We start from the raw sequence: 18726 nt of genomic DNA, 5'->3' as shown, positions 1-18726 counted from the left end.
CAAATAATTTAAAAATTGAACCACAATGTCTCCACCACCTTATTTTCTTACATTAAATCTCTTTAACGTTTGCAGAAAGCTCTGGTGAGAGTCTGGGAATTATGTTATTTCTTTCCTCAGAGAGTTCACACTTTAACAGATCTGTGTACCAGATTCCTTCTAAGAAATCTCAAATGTCTTTGGCAAGAGGAAATCACTGCGGAGTCTGACTGGATCAAGGAGAACAGGGCATGCTCACTGAGAGGTCAGGGTTGTCATTTGCCCTTATAATTTTGAAATGAAAATGCTTTAATCCTTTATCTTTGGAAGAGTAAAGAAATGCTAAATAAGCCTGTAATGTTTAATCAAAAGGTGCAGTTTTATGTGAAGCAGGTGAATATCTACAGAAAGATGAAGAGGGATTTCTATTTACAGGGGATTTTTTTTTTTTCTTTTAGGGATTCCACAGTCTCTCTGTTCAAGATGTTTGACTTCTAGTGAATATAATTCTTAACTAAACTGGATCAAGGCCTCCTATGTGGGAATTATTAAAACCTGCAAAGAATAGGGAAGTTCAGAAATCATTGGATGCTGAACTCTATGAAGATGTAGAAGACTCACATAAAAGAAAGAAATGCATTGTTCCCCATGTGTGCTTGTGTCTGAACAAGAATTATGTGGCTTAAAATGTAAGGAAGATGCCTCTGTGAAATGTGTGCCTACGTGAAGGACAGGGAGGAGGACCTCCTCTTCACAAATGTGCCTGGACAGTCTATCTCTTTCTGATCTAAATACAATGTGTTTGTGCTTTTGCAGAGGACACACTGATGATGACAGGCTTAATTAGTTGTATCTATAATTAATATTATCTATAATGTTTGATATGTGGAATATTAAATACCTGAAAGAGTTTTAAGTTTTTACCTGACTGAATCCAAAACATTATGAAAATGGGAACTGGGATTTTTCTATGTATTTTCGGTATGTTTCTGTGTTTCCTATAGAAACATGCTGAAGTCAAAAGTACAGCTAGAAGATGATATTCTTATATCTATGGTCAGCTCTGTTTTCTGTTTAATTTACATGTTTGTTGGTTTGTTTTTTTTTTTTTTTTAATTCATCCTTCAAAGCACAGTTTGAGTTTCAGTTTTTCAACTTAAAACAGTGTGCGATTATTTACATTGCTTTACCATCATCTCTTTCTCGCTTTATGTAACCCTGTGGGTGGATCGTGTTACAACTGGAAAACTAATTGTGTTCTGTCTTCATGAAGAGAAGGAATTAGCATGTAAATGGAGTGGTGGCAGTATAGAAGGAGCTAAGCTGTGGAGGTTATGCTTCGTAAACTGAGAACGCACAGAATTTGCTGAAAGTTTCCAGAAGCTCACCATGCAGTCACTATGCAGACAGACGGTGCTTTTGAGGTGTTTCTGATGGGTGTATGGAGATGGCCTCTTGTAGGCTGCAGTCACACATCTTACTGCACAGGCCCTCCTGCAAGGCATCAGAGTAAAGCTTCCACTAGACGAGTCCACGCTAGGTGGAGGGTTTAGTAAGCTGTCGATTAAGTGGGAGGTTGTGTAACCGTATTTAGAGGTTTCTGAGAGCAACACTAATGCAAGACTTCTCCCAGCACTGGCAAGATACAGATGATTTAACTTAAGAACATTGAGGTTTTTGAAACTCTGTTTTCAAGATCATGTCTTTGACTTCCTAAAATCCGGCACCTATTTTATGGAAAAGAATCTGTATTCTACTTCATTTTGTTGACAAATGGTATGAAAATGTTCACTTCCAAATTTATTAATTTTTATGTAAAGACCTGAACATGTGATAAAGACAAACTGTACTTCTGTGTCAATAACACTGTTTCAATGACATGTACGCTTCCACCTCAGAGATCAAGTCCAGAGAAGAATTAAACACAAATCTGTTGCCATGCATTTGTACAACTGACATCTTAGTCATTTTTGTATATAGGAATGAATAACTGCAGCTGTGTTCCCTACAGTAGAATTGGTAAACAGAAGGTAAAACTTCTGAAAATACCAGCTAGGTCATCCTATAATGAGGGACTGAATCTGGGGCAAACATACTTGAGGAATGTAGGGAGTTCAGATAGGCTTTTTCATGTTTAAATGTACTTTCTTCTTTGTTAATCTATTACTGGCTCATTCTAATGTACGTGTCTGAATCTGAAAATCTTATCAATGTCTCTTTTATATATATATGCTAATTCTTTTACTTTTCTGCCACGTCTTTGTGAGTGTTAGAGAGCAAGTCTTTCTATTTTCCTTTCCATCAAGGTCAGCTTTTCTCTTGCATGAAGAAGCTTTCTTGCAGGGCCATTTAGCTGAGGCTGCTGACAACTGTCAGAACGCTTTCCCATGGACCTCCTAGCAGACAGCTGTGTCAAGGCCTGGGTGCTGCTCTGATGGCCATTAGCCTGCTGCCACCATTTTGCTTAATGTTAGCATCTTTGTACCATAGCAACATACAGGAATGCTAAGCACATCTAACAACACGGTGGTGTTTTGCTACAAAGACAATTGGAGAATTCCTGACTCTTACATTTGAATGATCTTTATGAGCAAAGGCTGTTTCACAAAGCAGGTTTCCCACATCAGGTACATAAATATGTCCTAGTGTCAAACCAATTTCCAAATAAGTAAAATGACCTCTTTCTGCCTTAGAGTAAGTGACTATATCACCTGTTCTTCCATCACACAAGGAGAAACAAGTTCTGCAAGGTTGCAGTGATGGAGGCAGGTCAGCTGGTTATTTTTAGCTCCAGCTAGCACATTTAGCAAACTTTCTTTACCTGCAGCTGATTAGCATTCAGAGCCACACTACTCCATCCATTTAAACATAAAAACAGCTATTTTACTCTTATTCTTAAAACCAAATGCTTGCTGTTCGGTGTGAGGAAAAAGGTACACTCCAAAGAAATGCCATAAAGTGTTTCTGATCCAGAAAACTAAATGCAAATAGTGATTACTGAAGTCTCTTACAGTGGAATAAAAAGAACATAAACATCAGTATTGGAACACAGTTACCTTGTCACTGCGAAGGCTGTAGCCATTAAATCTTCCCTGGAGTAAGGAATGGAATTTTCCGTGTATTTTTTTGTAAGGCTTCTTTTGATGGAAGTTCCCATTACCAGTTCAAAAGCTTTTATTTAGGAGCTGTTAGGATATTATTTTAGGACAGGCAGAGTTTCTTTTAACAGTGCCCCTTGACCCGGCTCCAGAGTTTTACACACTGAAGACTTTCTCTTTCTCTGTACTCAGCTCACCAGACACAGATATCCCAGGAAAAATGCCAAAGTACCTGGAAGGGCTGGAAGTATGATTTAGGGTATTAACGGCATACTCCAGCAGAGCCACCTGAGAGTTGCTCTCAGAAAGAACCTCACAAGAAGTCCTCCTGCGGACTGTCATCTCCCAGATTTCTTTCCCATTACAGGGGAACTCAATGTCATTTTAAAACTGTTGTTTACCAGTAAAGAGCAGAAATATTCTTTCCTTCTCTTCTACAGAAGCCTGTTTAGAATACAGAAAATATTTTTTATCACTTCTCCTTGTATAAACTTATGGACAGTACTTATGATCATAAAATCTGAATTATTGAATCCTAAGATGAAAAGTGCTCTGTTGGTCCCTTTCTAGTTGCAGTAGGTGCTGAGCTTTTATCAGGGACTCTTTGCATCCTCTTAAGTTCTCAGTGTGCCATTTTCTATTCCCATCTTTTCTAAAGATTTCCTGAACTCTTCTGCCTCCTTCTGTTCGCTGCCCTGTAGAGAGCTCCCAACCCCCATTCCCAGAATTTCAACATTTCTGTATGTGTTCTAAGCTCCTCGTTCTCACTCCCATCCAAAGCTCTTTCGCTCCTCCTCTTAGGCTAGTGTTTCACTTTACCAGGTTCATTTTTTAGGTCATTCAGGATGATTAAAAACTGCATAGCACAGCTCAATAACCAGATAATGAACCCACTGTTCTTCTGGAAGGTGTTACTAGTTGGCAAATAACTGAAGCATTCTTCTGTCTCCAGTTACACACACCTGAAGCTGCTGGATATCTGAGCACATTGTCAGCATGTTCATTGGTCCTGTATTGCTGAAGTTTTCTCTTCCAGTTTCCACTGAGCACTTCAGCCACCTAAGGGAGGAATTCAGTTATGCTTCATTGTCTGCGACACAGGAACAAGAATGTGGAAAAAAATTTAATTAATAAGGAATATACAAGGACTGCTCGGGAAATAATGCCTCATGTTTTATAATATTGCACTATGATATTAGAGGCAGATGTTGGTGATATGACAATAGAGATTAAACCTTCCCACCAATACTCCTCTGCATGTTGTTGTTATGTGATAGATGGCAGCAGAGGGGCAGTCTGACAGCATGGCATCTGACGTGGGAGTGCATACGAAGCAAAGGTGTGTCATTGAATCCCTCCAGGCAGAAAAAATGGCACCCATTGACATTCATTGATGTTTGCTGAATTTTTATGGAGACCAAACTGCGGATATGTGCTCACTGAGGCAGTACGTAGAGGTGTGCTGTGGAGGCAATGACAGTGAGTCACCTCTGCTGGTACAGATTTTTATGAGAGCAGCATGCAGGCCCTTATTCAAAGCTGTTTAAAATGCACAATTAAAGGTAGTGACTATGGTGAAAAATGATGTTTTATAGCTAAGAATTTGCAGTTAAATTTATGTTATAGTTCTCTTTGTGTCTGTTGCATTTTCTCTGGAAATAATTAGGAGGCATACATTTTGGAGCAAACTACTTATAAACTGAGACAAGTGTGAAAACAAGAACAAAGCAGCAATTCTTTGTATTTTGGTTTCCTAGCACACTCCAATTCAAGCACCAGGGAGGAGGAAGGTTCCGTGTGTTTGCTGACCCCTCCAGCCAACAGAGACAGAGCTTGCCCTGAGCATCCGTACAGCCCCATCTCAGCACAGCACAGTCAAGCCTTGGGTATGCATTTCTAAGCACTGGCACACATGGCAAGGGGAGGCCAGGCATGCAAGTTTAGATCTAGGGTCTGGGGATATCCCTTTGTATGCTTTCTTGCTATAGTGTCACTGTGACACCAACTGCATGTGGAAAAAGTGCCAATTCTGGCATAAAAGCTCTCCAAAGCACAGCTTGCTGCTTACTACTTGTGAGCATTCCTGTGAATCAGATTTGATTGCTGGATTGTTTGTGGTAAATAAACACAGAAGTACCGTGAATGCTGCCAGAGAGATGAAAACAATGCTTCTGATGCAGTAGTGGTGACTTTTAATACTTAGTATTTCAAGAAAGCAATTAAGGTGAACTCTTTGGCCTGATGAGGTTTAGGATGCTCCTGAACCACCCAGGGAATGAGAAGTTCTGCTTTAGTTGCAATCTGAACTGTGGAGGCTGTTGAAGTCCAGAGGCATCTCATTTCCCTCATCCAAAGCTTCCCTTGCTCTTAGAGCAACAGCTCTTGTCTCCATCCTGCACCAATGTTTGCATGTGCGTTAGAAGGCCTATAGGCAGAGGATGAAGTCCACGTTGTTACACTTATTGAGAGTAACAAAATCGGCAAATACTGGGATATTTGCTCCTCATTTTCACCTTGGTTCCTGTTGTGATATTCAGAAGCATGTCTTTCAAAACCAGCTTGATGTTCAAGACTTTTCAATGGTGTCAATATCTTTGTAGATGTGCTCACAGAATTTCTGTTCGATTGCTGTTGGTTTCCACCTGCTAATCATTATTCTTTTAATCTGAAAAGTTTCAACTTCTGTCACTGGAAAATTAGTGACAAGCAAAAAGGAGTAACAAAACAAAACAAAAAAAAAAAAAAAGATCCTTAAATCTGACTTGCAACCTCTAATGAGAAAAGAAAAACAAATCTGTCATCTCATTCAGAAAGAAAAAAATGCTGTGTTTTTTTTTTTAAGCGAAATAAATGCTTTCCCTAAACATGATCGCAGTTGACAAAATGCTGGATGTTTAGGTAGCAATTATAGCTCTTTCAGAGTCTGTCAAATCTTGTCACAACACATGTTATAAACGAGGACAGATTTAGACATCCTTTATGACAGTTACGTGTAGGATGTGGATGGTTGGCAGTTAAATTTCAAATGCAAGGAAATTTTCCTTCCAATAGATCTTTGCTTGTTTATTAAGAGGGAGTTACCGTGCGCTGAATCTTGTATCTGCCATGTGCAGCTTTTCATCCTTACAGCTTTTGACATTTCACTTTAACTTTCCCCATGACAGCCATCTGAACATTGTTTTAGGTAAAAAGTAACCTTCAGTGCTCTAGAGATGCATGAAATTTTTAAAGCTCTTCACGTTTTCGTATTGAGATTGCAGATGGAAATGTGTCATATTATACATGGATGGATAGATAGTAAGAAAGCAAATAACGTAGATGGTAACAACAATGATTGAAGGGAGCAGCTTCATGATGTTCACAGAAAAAGGGATAATGCAGTAGCCCACATTCATCGTGATTCACATAAAATGTTGACGAAATATTAAGAATAATAAGGTGTATCACAAAGTACAATTCATGTGATGACAGTCTACAGATGTCATTAAAGCTAAGCCTGACATGGATTTTAAAGTGCTCCTGATGTTAACAGCATAAATTGCATGAGGAGAAGAGATAGAAATGAAGTCATGCTGCCATGGAGAAGAGTCCTGACACGGTCAGACAGAACTTTTTTGGAGAGTGTGCTGCAGCAGCCTAAATGTCACATTTCTGAGTGCAGCATAAGCATTTCTGACTGCACCAGCCTCACTCTGCTAACCAGTACAGACACTGACAAGCTTTGCATTCACCCTTTCTGCAGAGCTCAATAGAGGTGGGAAAGGGCTTGGCAGTATCTCCCAGATGGGCAGTGTACAGCATGTGCTACTCTGTATGCAGCTAGTGGAGAGAGGGAAGCTATATCTGCTGTAGCTCTCTCTCCAAATTCTAATAAGTCTTTCAAGCTCCTGGAAGAAACTGGTAAGAAGAAAAAAATCCGTTTGCCCATTTTGTAGTCCTCCCACACTTGAATACAGCAGGCTATAGACTAATTTTTATGAATGGTGGTGTATGAAAATCCAGAGAGTTATGTAATGCCAGCATTTCAACGAGAATGTAAAGAAGAGATCTATGATATCAGGACCTTGTGGCTCCTCTATTTAGCTATAGTAGCAGTTTAGTGCAGCAGAGTTATTCATGTGCATGCTGCTAGGCAGATACTTGAGCTTGCTGGACTGGGACCAAAGTGCTCGCTGTGTTGGAGGACTGAGCCCGTAAACTGGAACACTGTGGGCAGCTCTACCTTTTGCAGAACTGAAGTTTTTGTACTTTCTATTTTAGTAAGAGTGACAGTGTTATGTAACTAGCAGATACATGAACTTGTGATCATAAAATACTCAGAAATATTTGTGAAAGTCTGTCTTGAGTAAAACAGCCTAAGCCCTTGAATTCTGAATGGAGTAGCTCTCCTCTTTCTGTCTGGCTTCAGACCATTCACTTAGCGTTAATGACATGCATCCAAATAAAACTTGCTATTTCACAAATGTGAAAATAAATGTACTGTTTCTATCAGCATTCATTGCCTCATTTGGGAAACCAGCAGACTCACTTGGTTCATTTATACTCTATCCAAATAGTGTTTCAAGACAGGGACCAGGATCTTGCATCTCAGAGCTTTTCATAAACAGCTCTATATCTTCCCTTCTAATCGCTTGTACAATTAAAAAAAAAAAAAAAAAAAAAAAAAAAAAAAGACAAAAGATTATAAGATATGCAGCCTTAATTTACTCGGAGGTTGATAGAATACAACATAGCCACAATCTGTTATTTGCTCAGTTCCTAACGGATAAATTCTTATGTCTGTTCTTGATTTCAGAAATTGACTTAATTGTGTGTGAATAAATTTTACCCAACAGTCTCTCTCCTCAATCTCTTGACCACTGAAGACGTTCTGGTAATAAAACATTACAAAAAGTTTGCCTATTTGAGAAGTATTTTGGAGTATTTTGAACTTCAAGGAAGAGTCATATAAAAAAATTGGCGACTTTAGAAGACAGCCTTCAAATAATCAGTCTGTGATGGGAACGCATCATCTAGCTTTACAGCTTTATATAGTAACTCTGGTTGTGAGAAGCACACAGAAATTTAAAAGTACCCACAATTTCAGTCCTCTTTAGTATCATAAAACGAATCTTTAGGACTGTCACTTCTAATTGAAGGAAAAAAGATACTCTCCATAAGGAAAAAATAACATATTTTTGGGTAATGTTCACAGTGGAACTAATGACTGAATTTGAGAAAAATTAAAGTGCAATGACAAAACATTCATCTTTAAATAGAGGAACTCTAAGGTTTCTCAACGGCTCTCCTTCAGGTCAGATAGACCTTTTTTTAAACTCGCACAGTAATAGGTATACCCATACTCTACCTGCTTAAAATCTTGACCTCCAAATTCTCACCCCAAAAAAGAGCTCCAGGTTATAGATAATAATACTGCCTTTGAGGCTGTAATGATATCCTGTCACTATTTCTGCTGTTAGTGTCAAGATGGGGACAAAGTCCTCTTAGATTATGAAGGAATTTTTGCAAAGAGAAGCAGAAGTTTAATCCCTCTGCTTCATTCCCTGATGTCAGTTCTTAGTTAAGTGAAGGCATGGATATATGGAAGCCCTCTTATATCGCCAGGACACTGCCAGGATTTACTGCCCTTCTTCCCAGGACTCAATTCCCACCTCACTTGATCTGAAAATTGCCGTCCCTTGGGTAAAGGAATCTGAATGGTGAAACATCATCAGAATGGGAGATCACATCTCCAGCAATCACATCTACTTCCAGCAAAATCCACATGGGTTTCATTGCGAAACTAAGAGCAAAAGATGTCTGATCTAAACTTGCTGTATTTCAATGACATCAAGAGGAAAAATGTGTTGATGTAGATTTGTATACTTAATTCTATGCACCAACATTCTAACGGATTTGTTGTAATCAAGAGCAGTATCCAACACTGAAGGAATAGCTGTGCAATTCTTCACCGTTTAGCTACCCACCACTGAGATCTGAGGGATACTTTTATTTCAGCTACTCAGTCTCCCATTAAAAAAAGCTATTTGTAATTGGTGGTAAATGGAATCTTCTGCATCACTGCCCACAGAGTGGGCCCAAAAATAATTAGGGTGGTTGTAGATACTCATGCTTGTTATGCAATCAGATCTTGAAGAGTAGCTTGCTAGTTTTCTTCAGGCTCTGGATGAAAGTATAACAGCCATTCCTTATCTTCGCAGTGTTCTGGGATAGAGTTACATCTTAAACTTATCAAGATGCTAGGTCACCTTGGTGCGAGAAAGAGCAATAGAGAAAACACAGGAGAATGTATTTGGGAAGTTTGATTTTAGACAGAACAACAGGGAAAAACAAACAAACAAAGACACAAAACAACCACAAAAAAGCACAGCTTAATTGGAACTTATGGTTGTCAAAGTGATGACTATTTTTTCAGCCAGCAATTGTAAGCAGACCTGGTATATTCTGCTTAGTTTTTACGGAGGTTATTGTTGATGATTTTCTTTCCAATCAAGAAATCCCCACTTAATATAAAACCTCTCAGATGAGTTTAAGATTTTCTGAAGTTTTAGTTGGAATGACTGCTTAAGTTGCACAGTTGTATTCCTTGTCAACAAAACACACTTTTTTTTTTTCATTTAAACAACCTCACACAAATAGTTATGAGGGTAAATTGAGTTCTTTAACAGACAAATCTAATGTTACTTTTTAATCTTATTTCCAAAAAGACCTGATTATTCTCTAGTAACTACAGTGAATGAAGAGAAGATTTAGAGCTAAGATGATAGTTCCTCTGCCTTACATGCAAAGGACAGAAATATTGAAAGAACAGATTCTCTTTATTTTCTGCTTCTATAATTCTACTATTGTAATTCAGTGGAGAAGGAGGAGTTTGAGAGGTTATGCACAGGTGAACTTTATTATGTTCTTAAATTCCTTTTTTCCAGGAAGCAGATTGCAGTGATTTGAGATAAAATTTCTCATTTAATACAGACAAGCACCCCAGCTCTCAACTGTAACTTGGAATGTGCATGTGTTTAATATATAAATATAATACATACACATCTATACACAATAAACTTATGTTATGTGTATATGATATGTAACAGATCTTCAGGCATACGACAAATACTACAGATCTTGTAAGATCTACATCGCACAATTCAAAAACATTCCTTTTAATATAATCATTAGCAAAAAAGGAATAACAAAACCTGTGACTATTTCACCCCTACAGAACAGGTGGTATTCAGTGAGTAAGTACATTTTTCTCTTCAGGGTACAATACAGAGCATGAATTCTTCAAAATCAGGCATTCATGTAGTAGAGCAAAGATGTGTGACCCCTACGAAGGTATTCATCTATGCAAAATAACGGTGCAAAAAAAATGGTAGGCTGATAACAGTTAAACGTGGGCCTCTTGTCAGCAGCATTTCCTGAATTCCTTTAGCTGAGAAATAGTAACCGTGTAAAACAACAAAAAATAAAAGAATGATATAGAATAGAGGACACAGAAAATTAAAAGACACCCCTTTTCACTGAAATAATTTTGTCCACTCTCAGCTTTGTCAGGAGATCACATTCAAGTGTTAAAATCGAAAAACACTGAAATTCTAGAAAATGCCTCCATTTGATAGTCTTTATGTACATAACATGCTGCCATAATGGCAGCATGTGTAATGGCAGCATAATGGCAGGTGTATTTTTAATTGGATATTAATTTCAACAATCCAGATTTCACATTAGAGTAGATATGTCTCTCCTTTACAGTCTCCTTCTGTATGTGAGAAGTTTTATTTCTTGACCACTAGACTGATAATAATTCCCCTACAAGACTTCAAACAATAAAAAACCTCATAGGGAATGAACGAAAAACAGCAGACACCTTGGGTAGGCTTCATCTCATCTCATTTTAGGCACCTGCAACTGGATGAACAGTATTTCTCTTTATTGCCTTAAGAGGGAACCTAGGGTAATGCAGCCTCCTAAGTTGTGGAAAATCAGTTCCACTCCTTGTGTGAAAGAAAGCAGGCTGCTGATACAGATTGTTGGAGGATGCTGATACAGCATGGTAGAGCAAGAAACATTTTTTGATGTTTGTTGGGGAAAGAGAGCCTTGATGCTCTAGGCACTGAGACTCTGTGCCTCCTGTTGGGTTTCACATAAACTGGTGGTTCTTCACACCTGATGTGGCTGCAGGTCAACACGTTGCCTTCCTTGAGCGCACCTAGTACCTGCTGCGAGGTGCTGAGCAACCTCAAATTTCATTAAAGTCATTGGATATAGCCCTCAGCTAACTCATGCGATGAAGTTGCACTATTTATATGATGAGAACATATGCATGCTGTACTATTAGTGCTAATATTTTTGTCAGAACACTTTTTTGAAGTAAAATGTGAGAACATTTGTGGGCAGTAATCACAAAACAGGGTTGACAGCTCCTTCCTTCTCATACTCAGTCACAAACGTTTTTCCTTTCAACACATTATGAAATGTAAATGGAACTGGTCATTTTCAGAAACCAGTGTTATTTGGTTGATAATATGTGAATACCAAAAAGGAGCTGACAAGGTTATCACTAGATAGCAACTGATAACAGAAGGCTGCCTGCAGCTCTACCTTAAATTGAAAGGGTATCTACGCAGCTGGACAGCAATACCTGTGAGAGGAAACTACATACTGCACTTGCAAAATTTCATAAGAGATGAAGAACACTAAGACTCTCTCTTTCATCATCACCTGTCCAGCAGTGATTGGGCATTTTTATTTAACTAATAGCCTTCCATTCCAGAAGTTGTGATAATATAAAATACGTATTTTAATGTTAATATCAGATGCTATTACAAAACTATCCTGATTTCTGTCTCTGTGATTAGAGGTTCAGGTTGTATGTTAGGAAAATTTTCTTCTCAGAAAGAGTGGTGACGTATTGGAACAGGCTGCCCAGGGAGGTGGTGAAGTCACCATCTCAGGATTTGCTCAAGAACTATGGAGATGTGGGACATGGTTAGTGGGCATAGTGGGGATGGATTGACAGCTGGACTAGATGATCTTAGAGGTCATTTTAACATTAATGATTCTATGATTCTGTGATCTATGAGGAAACATGTAACAGTGAAGTCCTTCAAGGTGACTGCAACAATCAGCCAAGTCTATTGCACATTTCACCTTCTCCAGCTAGAAGAGCCAAGACCGCATCAACAAGAATCTCTCTTCACAGCTGATAACTGTGCGGGAAAAGCTCTCTTTCTATGAGCATCCTGATTCACATTGCTTTCATCCTGAGCTATAGGATCTCTGGAAGTATAAACAGTACTGATGTTTCAGAACAAAAGGCATGCAATCATAGGAAGGAATAATAATATCATCAAATTGTTTTGTTCTCCTCATCCAGAATGGCAAAAGACTTGCTCAGATATTCACGTTCAGATGTGTGATGTGCTTGATCATCACTGAATCACCGTTGTGCTCAGGCAGCCTGAACAAAGCTTGACACAGGCTTACGGTAGTAACTCCTGCCTGTTCTCCATCACAACTCTGTGTCATCACTATAGAGCGTGGGATAATATAAAAATAATGATTAAGCAAAAAGCTGAAACAAATTCTACCTAATGAATCATTATAGTAAGAAAGGTCTGTATAATTTCAGGCTCACTCTTTCCTTCAGTATTATCTATTAAATCTGCTAATGCAGTTAATTGTAGTAAGCTCATGACAAGAACAGATGCAATTGTCCACCGAAAGAAGCATGACCTGGTCAGGTTTAATGTCAGTGTGTTCCTCAGAGTTTCTCTTCTCAGCTTAAATACAGCTTGTGTTCTGAAAGAGCAGCTCAGTTAGGAACTAAAGAAATTCATGTACAACAACATTTCTCTTCTAACAATGCTTATGAATTGTCAGATGAGACATACCAAGTGCAAAGACCAGATTTTTAAAAATTTTTTTTTTTTTTTAAAGTATTAAGTACTTTTACAAAGACTGATACATACTGGAATTTTGTAAGCTAGATATATTTACGATCTGTGGGCAGCTCTTTATATAGTTATGATCTATCCTTGTTTGGATAAAATCCATTTTCTATTCAGGGTAAAGGACTAATTTAATGTCTCCTAGCTTAGTAATGGATGAAAGAATAGAAACCACCTTCCAAACTGTGAATCAACATTGCAAGGCTGAAATAGGTGATCGGACTCCAAAACTCAGTTTTGTAGAATGAGATGTGAATCCAGCAGCACTCCTTTGGTGGAAGGGTACATTGCATGCCAGGAAGAAGCAAGGACATTAGAAAGTCAAGAAGAGAAGAACATGGGGGTTATGCAGACAGGAAACAGAGTGACAGAAATTACTTCTTGGTGGGAATAAGGCTGAGGGTAAAGACAATGGCTGGATTCTGTCATCAGAGGACTTCAGAGAAGATCATTTCAGAATGAGGAAGAGGTGTGGTCAGGGTTAGAACATCCCATAAGTTATTTGCATCAAAATAATGGGATGTATATTTTCAACACAAAGTTTAGAAAATAGAGCATCTCAGCAGCAGAAAGAATGGAATAAAAAGGTCCGGACAAAAAGCATGCAAAATTGTAACAGAGTCAGAAAATGCTTAGGGTCAGAATAGTAGAGGGTTCAGGATCAAAAATGAAGAACAGCATTGAAAAGCAAAGAAAGGGTTCAGCACTGGTCAGTTTAATGATACCAGGAAATCTCTGAACAGATACCCAAGCCAAAACAGACACTTGGATCTTCTTTTTATACAAAAAGAGCTATGCAGTTCATCACATATTCAGGGGTCACTTAAAAACCTTTATTTAATGTGATTGAAAGAAGTGCTTTGGGGGCACAGCACTGTTCTGTGTAGGCAATGCAAGGGCTTGGCATTCTGAACAAATGGCTGGGTCCTGTCATTCATGTCATACTTACTGTGTTCAAGGAGACAAGATTTGTTTACATTCTCTGCATGCAAATAGGTCTGGATCAAAAAATACTGGACTCTGTCGTGTTTCTGAGAAACAACCCACACACTTCCAAATACTGGCTAACCACTGGCCCTAAAAAAAGGGGTAATAACATGTTTCATTTTAACCACCTTAATAAAACTATCAAATGTAGGTATGTGTATACATTCCTGAAAGTTCCCACACTGAAACAACTAATCACACATTCAATTCTCTCTATTGTGCAAGAAATACATTTTCATGAGACATTTAAGTATGCATAAAACTATTCTTTTCTATGTCAATACAAAAAAAATCTGTTATATTTAAAATGTTGGCACTGATGCTGGTTTGTTCAGATTGCACACTTCTGCAGCAGTTGAGTGGTTATTTACAAATCAAGTAAAACTCTCTGATCAGCCAAACCACTGTTCTTTTTCTGTAAACAAAATTGACAATTGCATCCAATCTGAAATGCATGCAATTTTCATCTTCCTGAGCCACTAAACAAAATACTTGCTAAAAGACAAACAGTCTTACTCAGAAGAAGACTTTTTAACTAGTTCTCAGTCAGACTAACAGACATCACCAATAAATTAGACTCTAGCAAAATTTCCTTTTTTTTTGATTGGAGAACAAAAGCAAATCTTAAAATCACGGAGAAACAAGCAATGTAATTCTTTTTGTAAAATACAAATAATTGCAAAAGCAGATACCTTTGTAAGCAAAATACCTGGACAAGCTTGAGAGCTGGGCAGTAAGAAACCAGATGAGGTTCAACAAAAGCAAGTGTAGAGTCTTGCACCCAGGGAGGAATAATTGCATGCACCAGTACAGGCTGGGGGATGACCTGCTGGAGAGGAGCTCTGCGGAGAGGGACCTGGGTGTCCTGGTGGACGACAGGTTGGCCATGAGCCAGCAGTGTGCCTTTGTGGCCAAGAGGACCAGTGGCATCCTGAGGTGCATTAAAAAGAGCGTGGCCAGCAGGTCGAGGGAGGTGATCCTCCCCCTCTACTCTGCCCTGGTGAGGCCTCATCTGGAGTACTGTGTCCAGTTCTGGGCTCCCCAGTACAAAAAAGACAGGGATCTCTTGGAAAGAGTCCAGTGGAGGGCCACAAAGATGGTGAAGGGCCTGGAGTATCTCTCCTATGAAGAAAGGCTGAGTGAACTGGGTCTGTTCAGCTTGAGAAAAGAAGACTGAGAGGGGACCTGATTCAGCTCTATAAATATCTGAGGTGTGGGGACCATAGTGGTGAGGCCAGTCTCTTTTCAGTGGTACGTGGAGACAGGACAAGGGGAAACAGACATAAGCTGGAGCATAGAAAGTTCCGCACAAATGTGCGCAAGAACTTCTTTACAGTGAGGGTGATGGAGCACTGGAACAGGCTGCCCAGGGGGGTTGTGAAGTCTCCTTCTCTGGAGGTGTTCAAGTCTTGTCTGGACACCTACCTGTGCAACCTGGTTTAGGGAACCTGCTTTGGCAGGGGGGTGGTCTCAATGATCTCTAGAGATCATCCCCTACAATTCTGTGGTTCTGTAAGCAATGACTACAGCTGCAAAGAATATATGGAGAACTGCACAATGGTTAGAAGTGACTGCAATTTTTATGTATGTGGTACATGGATGTTCTTTACAAAATGTGAGGCACCTGTTGATTTTCCTTTTTAGAAATCTAAATCCCTCAAAAAAAAAAAAAAAAAAAAAAAAAGTGACTGAAAAGATGTAGCTCAAAAAAGGGCCAGGTGAGAGGCAGCAGCTATTGATTTCTACAGAGGAGTGCAACATGACTTGAATTTCTCAGGACTTTAAGGATAAAAAGCAGAGCCACAAGTTCAATTTAAAACTGGATGTGAACTTAAAGAATAGACGTCAGCTAAGTTTTGGTGTGCTAATTCATCTTGCTCAAAAAGTAAGTGGCTGCCTCTTTGATCTACACACTGAATTTAAGAATCATCTCTTCAACGTTCATACTGTTAGTCTGCTCTGAATGTGACTAGAAGCACAGATGCGTAGCAAGATTGCACCAGGGAAGAATAACCAAATGCCTTGACCGTTGAAGAAAAGGTTCTACTGTCTGACAGTCAAGGAGTAGAAATACATGAAGTCTGACCATTTTGAGAAAGACCTGGTATACAATAGCAAAGAATGCATCAGATTTAGCTTTTGTTCTTTCCTCAACATATATTTTCATGGGCAAGCATTACTGCTTATTTAGATCCACATCAGCAAGCACTCATGCACTGGGAGTGCAGTTTGGTCTTGTTAAATGTTACAGATCTTTTTCTGTTCATTTATTAAAATCTGGGTTTTGCTTTCAGTGAAGTGACGAATTATGAATTGGATTGGAATAGCTGAATATTGTCTTAATTTTAGTGGTTGCAGAGTACAGAGTATCCCACACATTTCCTTGTGGTATTATGGAGAGGAAATTGTGTGGACAGAGCCTGTGATTTGTTCAGCGTGTTACTGCTTTTGTCAGCTCTCAACTTGTTTTAAGCACTCCTCCATTTGTGCTATACCTCAGTGGCTTTTTAATACCCAAGGTGGTTCCCAGTGATGTAAAGGAATTTCAGATAGACACTTTCCATACTACTAAAATGTGTCATTGTGAGAAATAATTTACTGAGAGGTACAAAATTTTGTATGCATTGGCTTTTCCATTGTTTACAATTTTTACAGTGCTTCTAAATGAATAAAAACTTGTTATTTTCCCCTTATGGGTCCTTCAGCCCTTTTCTGGTGAGGAAACAGCTGGAGAGAACATAAGATTGAATGTAAGAGGAAGCATGAAATTTTCATTATGGCCTTTCTCTCACTGTCCCTTATAAAAGTATTCTGATCTCATAAGGACCACAGGAAAGACATTTTTTCTGTTTCTGTGTGGTTTCCAAAACCCTCCTGTGGCCCTTCCAAAAATGACCTTACTCATCTTCTGTGTGACAAATATACAGGCTTTATTCCATCCAAACCTCAGTTACTGTAAATTGGAGTGTATATGATGGGCATCAGAGCTCTAATGGCTGGCAGACACCAGTTCACAATGTGCAGGGATGCTGCTACAAGCATGTTGCGAGTTTTCTTTTAGGGATGAAAATCTTTTAAGGGATTGAGCAGCTCACCTTGGGCTTTTACAAATTAAACTTATAAATTATAACGCAGGCCCGCCGCATTCTTTTCTGACCCCCATGACTTTCAGTAAATGTTTGCAATAACTCAGAAAGACAGTGATAAAACGGGGAACACTGTGTTTGGAAGAACAACTACACATATCCACTCCAGCAAATCAGCCAGGCATATAAATCATTTTCGGTCAGTAAGATTAGGAGTTGATAATGTAGGAATGGAATAGGAATGCTGAATCTAACAAAAGCAAGATAAAGTCTGCCTGATGATTACCATGCAACATTTCATTTTATTTTTTAGCTCAGAATGGAAATGAGTAGGGCAAGCATAGCAGTAACCAAAACTTGAAGGTGCCTCCAAGACACTCTCACTTCCGAGAGTAAGTTCATGAGTTTCCAAGGAAGCATTAGAAAAGTGACTACTCTTATAGAATATAATTACAGTACTGATGCTTCCTTTGAGTATACAGAGGACAAGAGAATGTAATGAGACAGAAAGTTGTATCAGATTGAGAAGCATCAATTTGTTACAGCATGGTGTGATTTCATTAGCCAGTTTGGACTTGGACCTGTCACATGGTACTACATGAGTTACATATAAACCTAACATTTGAAAACAGTATAGTGGAAAGTATAAGAACAGTCAAGACATAAAAAAATAGAAAGCACTGAGTAAAACACTGTGAAGTCTGGGCAACATTAAGCAGAAAATTAGCAAATACAAATTCTGAAGACCAATCCACAGCATGCTCACTAACCATGCCTGTCAGTGCCACACCTACCCTCTTCTTGAACATCTCCAGGGACAGTGACTCCACCACCTCCCAAGACAGCCCGCTCCAATACCTCCCTATCTTTTTGAGAAGATTTTTTTCTTAACATCTACAAACTGAAACAAACGCCTTTAAAACATTCCATGGACTTAAGTGCTTCAAACGCCCAATAAAATAGCATTAGGAAAAGGGAATTATGGAGGCTATCAAGCATTCCCAAAGGAGAAGTCTGACATGGGCTCAGAAAGATGAGGTCTTCTTGTTGAAGACCTTGAGAATGTTAAAACTAGCAAAAAGATGTGAATGTGGAACACTGCTAAATAGAGCTGCAGAAATTCACAATAACCTTGGGCTATGATGGCCCAAAGGAGCAAAACCCTGTAGTCTGTGGTTTCTCCCAGTGGGAAATGCCAGAGGCGCGGTGGTCGTAGTGGGTGACACCACCTAACGGTACTCCAGCACACCTTTCCTTATTGGAGAGACGACCCACAGGTGCACCTCCTCCTAGAGATGCTGAGATGTCACCATTGGAAAGTGCCACCGTGTGACACTCCCGCAACCAGCCCGGCAGCAGTCGGAACGGAAGCCCCGCGGGGGCCAGGTTCAGCCCTGCGACGGCTGGCACTGCCTTCTCAGGCCGGAGCGCGAGCCCCTTCCTGCGCCGGGACTGTCCCGGTGCTGAGCGGGAAGCGGAGCCCAGGCGGGGTCCGCCCGACCCCACAGCCAGGCGCTGCCGACCCCGCCCGCTCGCGCCGCGCAGCGCCCGGTCGGCTGCGGTGCCCCATTCGCCTCGCGGGCGCCGCCCGGCCTAGGCGCTGCCCGTGCCACCACACCAGAGGCCCGA

This window comes from Centrocercus urophasianus, unplaced genomic scaffold, assembly GCF_019232065.1.
Source record: "Centrocercus urophasianus isolate 14NV4802_14NV808 unplaced genomic scaffold, USGS_Curo_1.0 seq_16, whole genome shotgun sequence".
Classification (NCBI taxonomy): Eukaryota; Metazoa; Chordata; class Aves; order Galliformes; family Phasianidae; genus Centrocercus; species Centrocercus urophasianus.
This window is presented reverse-complemented; position numbering follows the sequence as displayed.